This window comes from Schistocerca americana, chromosome 3 (genome assembly GCF_021461395.2).
Source record: "Schistocerca americana isolate TAMUIC-IGC-003095 chromosome 3, iqSchAmer2.1, whole genome shotgun sequence".
Classification (NCBI taxonomy): domain Eukaryota; kingdom Metazoa; phylum Arthropoda; class Insecta; order Orthoptera; family Acrididae; genus Schistocerca; species Schistocerca americana.
Genome location: NC_060121.1, coordinates 547,131,882 through 547,139,608, shown reverse-complemented (window position 1 = coordinate 547,139,608; position 7,727 = coordinate 547,131,882). Strand labels below are relative to the sequence as shown.

The window sequence follows — 7,727 nt, the reverse complement described above, 5'->3', positions numbered from 1 at the left end:
TTGCTTAACCCTGATATTTTTCTGGAGGAAGGAAAATTTTGATTTATGTGGTAATGCACTCCGTCATCAGGTCAGATGTGGCACACCGGGACCATCCGACCGCCGCGTCATCCTCAGATGAGGATGCGGATAGGAGGGGCGTGTGGTCAGCACACCGCTCTACTGGTCGTTATGAGGGTTTTCTTTGACCGGAGCCGCTACTATTCGGTCGAATACCTCCTCTATTGGCATCACGAGGCTGAGTGGCCCCCGAAAAATGGCAACAGCGCATGGCGTCCCGGATGGTCACCCATCCAAGTGCCGGCCACGCCCGACAGCGCTTAACTTCGATGATCCGACGGGAACCGGTGCATCTACTGTGGAATGACCGTTGCCGGTAATGCTCGTAGGTGATTTTTAAATGATCTGAGGCGCAAGATTTATACAAAAATATGTACCCATTTTCAAGCTTTTTACGGTACACTTGGCTTCATTTTATGTACTAAAATAACTATGTACGAAATATTCTGTATTGTAATAAATAGGAAAATGACCATTCAATAATTACTTTGCAGAATAACAATAGCAATATTCAATGGCACAGTGTAATATAGCCAACCAATCACATCCATGTATTCTGGTGGTCACGAGCTGCTATGCACATCACGATATGCTGCACACTCCCACATTAACTTGCCGATATTTTCATAATGTTGCCCAACAATTGGCAGTACTTGCGCATGATGAAAAGGTTGAATATTCACAAATGTGTACGTCTGGTTTCCATTGGGCACTGTGAAATTTAATGGACACTATTGTATCTACAGAACCTGAAAAGGTTAATTTACCTGACCGTCGGTGTTAACACCTGTGGTAGCTTTGTAGCCAGGAAAAATCAAATAATTATTACAAACTCTGTGAAGAAATTATATGTTCTATTTATGGTGAAAACTTCCAATAGTGCTTTTAAGGAAGGAAGAGACATATCTGTTTTGAGATGCCGATGATTTGGAGACAATGTCGAAACCACCGAGACGATTATTATTTCTGTTCGTCTGATTTATATTGCTTCAGTCCTAAAAATACCAAATTGGTTTTTTATATCTTCGTACCTGACGTACTAAATTCTTTTAAAATCTCTGGAAACAGTGTTTTGGGTACTGATAAGGACTTACAAGGTGTTGGACACAACAATGATCCCATGACAGGCTGAACCGAATGACTTCGTCAGAGACTTGTGTACGGCTGTTGTATTGTGAATAAAATTATTTCGTTATTGGCAGACTGGAATGATGGGGGAAGCGGTGCAAGACTGCAGCCAGTCACATTCGACAATGCTCTGCATGTCAACAGTCCATACAGAGTGGACGTGGTGATCGACAAAGAATTACGTTTGTTTGGCAACTGGTTCCTATTTCTTGACTCCCCGAAACGTCACTCATATAATGATTTTAATCAAAATATATGCATTAGGTTGAAGGCAAAGAAATTGTGGACTCCAGGAACATTTTATCGTGGTACAAAAGCAGAGAGCAAGCGTTCATTCGCTATTTTTCTACACCATATGATCTTTACATTTGCGACGTTCCTGGAATGTTGGAGAAATTTAACACTAGGTACGATATAAAAGAGTGAAAGAGTATTCATTGACTCGATAAAAAGGTGGATCAAAGCCGAAAGCAGTACATTCTCCATAATGGCAACAATTATGCGTCACTACTTGTAAGGCATACTGTGCATATAAATGAATGATACAAGAACTTAGCTTTTGTTCTCACAAAACAAAAAACGCTGTCCGTGGATCGATCGTATGTGGTGATTCTCATGGTTGTTAGACAACAGGGAAGTTGAAACTTCCTGGCAGATTAAAACTGTGCGCCGGACCGAGACTCGAACTCGGGACCTTTGCCTTTCGCGGGCAAGTGCTCTGTCAGAGCACTTGCCCGGGATAGGCAAAGGTCCCGAGTTCTAGTGTCGGGTCGGCACACAGTTTTAATCGGCCAGGAAGTTTCATATCAGCGCACGCTCCGCTGTAGAGTGAAAATTTCATTCTAGAAACAGGGAAGTTGCGTATGTCCCAGCTTTCATGCGGAAGTGACTGCCTTGATAATGGGCACCACTAAATCGCAAGGAAATGGCTTTCCAGAAAAACCTGTAAACTAGAAGCCAAAGCATAGTTCTCAAAAGTTTTATAGATATGAAGAACGTACTTCTGCATCAATCTTCCTTTAAGCTGGGATTGGTTACACACATTATGGAGGATATGCCAAAGATAGCGAAAAATATTGTAATTATCAAAACAAAACTAAAAGAGGGTATTTTTAATAGTTCAATCATTAGAAAACTTATTAGACATCAAATATCTGTAACAAAAGGAGGAACAGTTCTGATGAAGATATGGATAGCTTTCGAAGAAGTTATACAGATATTTGTTGAAAACTGTAAAGATCCTATCTTTGAGTGGGAAACAAGTTAACTTTTAAAAAGATGAGTTCTGCTTTAAATGGGAAGGTGTGCGCGCTTGCTCCACTCACATTTCAACTACTTGACTAAAAACGTTGTCGACAGGCCTGAGGAAGGAACAAGGAAAGATGTTACATTTGGATGTAAACGAAATGAAACGTAGATACCGGGGTAGATGAGACGTCATGAGTACTGGCTAACGCTGAATCTGATACAGACATCAGCTGTATGTTACACAGAACAAGTTGTAACAAGAGATTTATTTAGGGGGAAATAAGAAAAGATATGCAAAGATAACCACACATTTTGAGACTTAATGTACATCTAAAAGCACTGGAAGTGTTTGCTACAGTTTCCTTTGTTCCTCGATAATTAAATGCTAATCAGTACAATATTAAAGCAACGATGTTTCCAGTATTTAATTTCTGGTTTATGAATAACTCTTACTTGAAATACACGCTACAGAAATTTTTAAGGATCGTAAGAAAGTGGGTCTATCTGAAAAATATAAGCTGACTGAAGACAAGTTTCATTTGTACCGCAATCTACAAATAAGCTTACTTTATTTTTAGTAACTTTTTACCCGACTTTACACGGTGATTCTAGTCTTCAACTGTACTTCAATTTTACATGAAAGAGGATCAGATCTATCCACACTTTTAAAAACAGCTATTGTATTTTCAGGGTTAAGAAGTGTACGTACGGCGTATGAAATGAAAGCGAAAATCTTTTACATACTCACGGTAGCAACATCTTAACACAAAATAACTACAAATGGTTTTCAGTTTCCCGAGCTTGACCAAGAATAAACAGATTTTTTGACGAACAAAAAAAGGCATGTATGTGTGTATAGGCATATCTATAGACGCCTGGAGCACATCGATGCTCTCTGATAGCTGCCAACACATCTGCCGACACTTTGAAACGGTATACAGCATGATCGGAACTGCACTGAGAAAATTTTGGATATTGTTTAGGAATATTTTCTGAGTATTATTATTTAACGTACTCGAGGGCGCTGGTGGTACCTTACAGAATAATTCTACCTCGTTAATTTCTTATCGCCATATATCTTTATATCTGTAACCACTGAAAACTACTACAGAAATATGAGTCGTATAATTCCCACTCTCATTCTGTCAAAGTACAGTTTCTCAAGAAATTCGCAGTATTTCTCTGAAGCGCCTGAGATGCTTATATTTGATAAAGTCAGGCTCATTCAATTAATTTGGGCCAGAAAATCCTTTTCTTCGCAGTTTGATAAAGTACCTCGTCGTTGGTAAACCGATCTAACCACTTAATCTTTAACTTACGTACGTAGCGCCACGTTTCAAAAGCTGTTATTCTCTTCTTACCTCAACCGTTTCACTTCAGAACAATATTAGACTCCAGACATATATCTTGAGGAGAATTGCGTAACACCTAAATTCATACTGGATGTAAACAAAATTCTCTTTTTCATGAATCCTTGTCTTATTATTGTTTGCCTGCCTTTCCAACGTTCTCTACTTCGACCACATTCCAGTATTTTACTGCCCATTAGCAAATCTTAAGTAATACTTTTAGCGTTTCACATCACTTGACATTACTTGTATTTTGTCTGAGAACATTATGGGCGAAAAGCGATACTTTTGCAAATCAAGTATGTCTTACTCCTACTGGAAGCTTAGCAAGAGTATTATAGTATCTTCAGCTTATCATTGTAAATTAAGGTGACGGTGTATTGCTAAAGCATGCAATTAAAACTTCGATGGTCGAGGCGTAATTAACATGAAATAGCAAAACCATGGGTATCAGTTTCAGTTGATGTAATGTACCGGTACAAGTTGTCTAATAGTCAGAATACCATAGTCAACCGGCCTATAGAATTCCTCGCTGTGAGAATTCAGTGTTAAAGCATTAGAGAAAGGTCATGCACTCTGCTTATTCGTCAGAAGAGAACATATTACGCCCGTGACGCTTCAGTATGCAGGAAAATATCAAACACGATGTTGGTAGATTATGAAGTGTCTCAAGCAGGAGACAATGAATCTGTAACAATAGGAAATATCAATGTTTTAAAGAAGAGAGACTACTAACATAGGCGAGCGGATCCTGACTGCAACCCAGTCTTCAAATCGATGTAACAATGACTCATTACTATATGACTTATGATAATTATTCTCATTATTACATGACTTAGGACAACTATTACGAAGTATGAAAAGTATTCCACTTTATTGATCCTTACATTCCGTATACTATGTGCCTTTGACGCAGCTGTAGTAGAATATAAACAAAAACGTGAGGACTATCGTCCCACCGAAGATAACGATTTAGGGAAATCACGGGTTGAATGGCCGAAACGGGAAATGAGCAGCTGTCTTCCCGAACCCGGTTGTGGTTTGCTACTCTCTGCACCACCTATCTTGGTAATAAACTCATCATTGCAGGTAAATTTGTGTTAACTCACAGTCGCGATACACTACACCACAAGATTTTTATGAAGTAACCATCCAGATTTAATGTGAGCCTTGTAATGACAGTTACGCGCAATATCAGTGTATCAAAACCAGGCGGTCCACATGAAGCCCTACAAACTAGCAGTCCAATTACAGTGACAGTAATAGCAAGAACGTTAATGATATGCACACTTACAAAAATGCATTACGAACATAATTTTTAATTTATCAGCGCATACTAGTTATATGGGATGTGAATTGTTTTTGTATATTACATGAAATCCACGTTTAGGCTACCTCTGTGTGAAGAGCTGTAGCACTATAAAGAAAGACAATATCTACAGCAACTGACGCAACAAAGAATATAACGATAGAAGTCAACAATAAAAACGTTATGGCTCTACCTGAATTAAAAAAGATTTCAGAATACTATAGAATTGTGGTTTATACATACCGCTGCTGTAGACAAAAACATCAAGTTGTACAGCTATCTCAGGGAAACTCATCATATTCAAGATATTTCGAGAAAAGTGTTTTGAACAACGCAGACGTTGGTGTTAGCTGACGTTACTATCATTATTCACATTTAAACGCTTGTAAGTAACAGTGGATAAACCGTTCACGGTATGCACAAAAACGAACTCTATCCACGCGGTCTCTAAATTTTGCCAATAAATAACAGCAGTATGCAAGGTTACTCAGTATGGTTGTTCAAGTCACGTCCACAGACTACCTACGTAAACAACCGACTGACGACATTCACAGCATGTAAGTGATGTTCGTTTTCTGTGTAGCTTGACCTGTATGTTTCCACTACTAAGAACTGTGATTTTCTCCAGAAATTAATCAACTGCGGGCATTAATGACGGGAAGTTAATACTACATAAAACAACGTTCCACATTAATTTTTTCAGTGCTGTTTAGGACTTGAAAGACCATTGTGAAAGTATGGACAGATACTAATTTTCGGATAAATTCTAGTGTCCGATACAACCCGTCGGCTTTGACCAATGACGACATACGTAAGGCAAAGATGCTGCAATGGTCAATCTGTGAATGGAACGGATCATGTAAACAAACGAACGTAGCATGCCAGAAAATAATACATTTAACGCGACTATTATTAACGCGACTATTATTTACGGGCGAATTTCATTGAAACGAGTTGAAGATGACTGAAATAAATAAGAACACGAGAGCAATTACGAGTGTATATATTATATTATATTTTTCACACGTACTGCAAAAACGATCTAAATAATGAACCGTCGAATAGTTCGAATCGTTAACTAGAAGCAACCTACGTAGGAGGTCATTTCTAGTTACCGATTTCAGTATTACTGTTTGCGGCGCAAAAATCTTGTAACATATCAGAAACGTGCTTAAAAATGATCTTCTTAGTAATCTACAGAATACATCTAGACCTTCAAAAAATGAAAATCTTTACACACATTACCCACACGCAAAAATTACCAAACCCTGGAACCGATAACTATACTACACGAAAATCACACCAGGTACAGTAACACCAAAACAACACTCAGTAAAACTGATACATCAGGAATGAAAGTAAAGTTAAGAGCAGTATAGCAAAAACATCGGAAGGAAAACATGAAAGTGGCTGCATAAAAGAAACTTACCGAATATGAACTTCCAAAGGAGTCAAAGATCGAGGCTGACAAGAACGAAATAAGGACATAACAATAAATAAAAATGTTAGAAGGCCAAACTGTAACCAAAGAAGCTAAACCCAGAATAACTAATGAAAAAATAAGAAGAAACACAAACTTCCAGGCACGAATGTGGTACCACCGAAATCAGTTCTTCCCTACCACCCGCTCTCAATCAGACGCAAAATTTTAAAATAATAAAAAAAAAATGAAACCACGAGTCAATCACATAAACCCTCCGGCAGAGACACAGCAATACCCCTCGGCACACCACTGTAACTAGAAAATATGAAAACGACGGAAATATCTCCCTCCAGGGAAACCAAAAGACTAGCACTCGCAAAATACAGTACCATAAAAAACGAAACGTAGAACAAGATGAAAGTATCAGACCCACCAACACCTTGCTAACAAAACGAGGCTTGTACGTTTTGCTGACTACTTTCATAAAGGCAAGAAATAAACAGTAACCTTAGGAATACTCTTCCTCCACCGGCCGGAGTGGCCGAGCGGTTCTAGGCGCTACAGTCTGGAACCGCGAGACCGCTACGGTCGCAGGTTCGAATCCTGCCTCGGGCATGGATGTGTGTGATGTCCTTAGGTTAGTTAGGGGACTGATGGCCTCAGAAGGTGAGTCCCATAGCGCTCAGAGCCATTTTGAATACTCTTCCTCCAACAGTATACATTTAAATGGCCTTGCAACACTGGAATCCTTCTCTTTCCCCGCCCAGCAACAGATTTGACAGCCCCCGAATTCCCATCTGTAGTATGAGTACATGCCCCCCTCTTATAATCTTTGAACTGAATATTGTGATTCACGGCCCAACCCCTTGTACGAAGCAAACCCATCCGACATGACTACACAACCTTCTTCCACATATTCTTCTATTAAAGATGTCAAGACTTCCTTTCTCCGATTTGGTACAACCTTAAATACAACATCAGCACAGTCTCCTTCAGAAACAACTACTCCAAAAACCCAACGCCCAACAACCTCGTGCTCCCTTTCGTACTTTCTCTTCCCAAAATGTGACTCATCTACTTCAACTATAAGCCCTGCCCCCCCCCCCCCCCCCCCCCGCCCAAAGACCCTCTCTACTCTATAAATTCCCCGCAGACTTCTCTACAAAACGAGAACCAGTCGACTACAGTGCAACACGAAACCCCTGCTTTG

At 39.5% G+C, this 7,727-nt stretch overlaps 1 pseudogene; it reads right to left on the bottom strand.

Annotated features, from left to right (window-relative positions):
* Nucleotides 1-257: 257 nt before the first annotated feature.
* Nucleotides 258-375, bottom strand: LOC124607841 (annotated as a pseudogene).
* Between the last annotated feature and the right edge of the window lie 7,352 nt (nucleotides 376-7,727).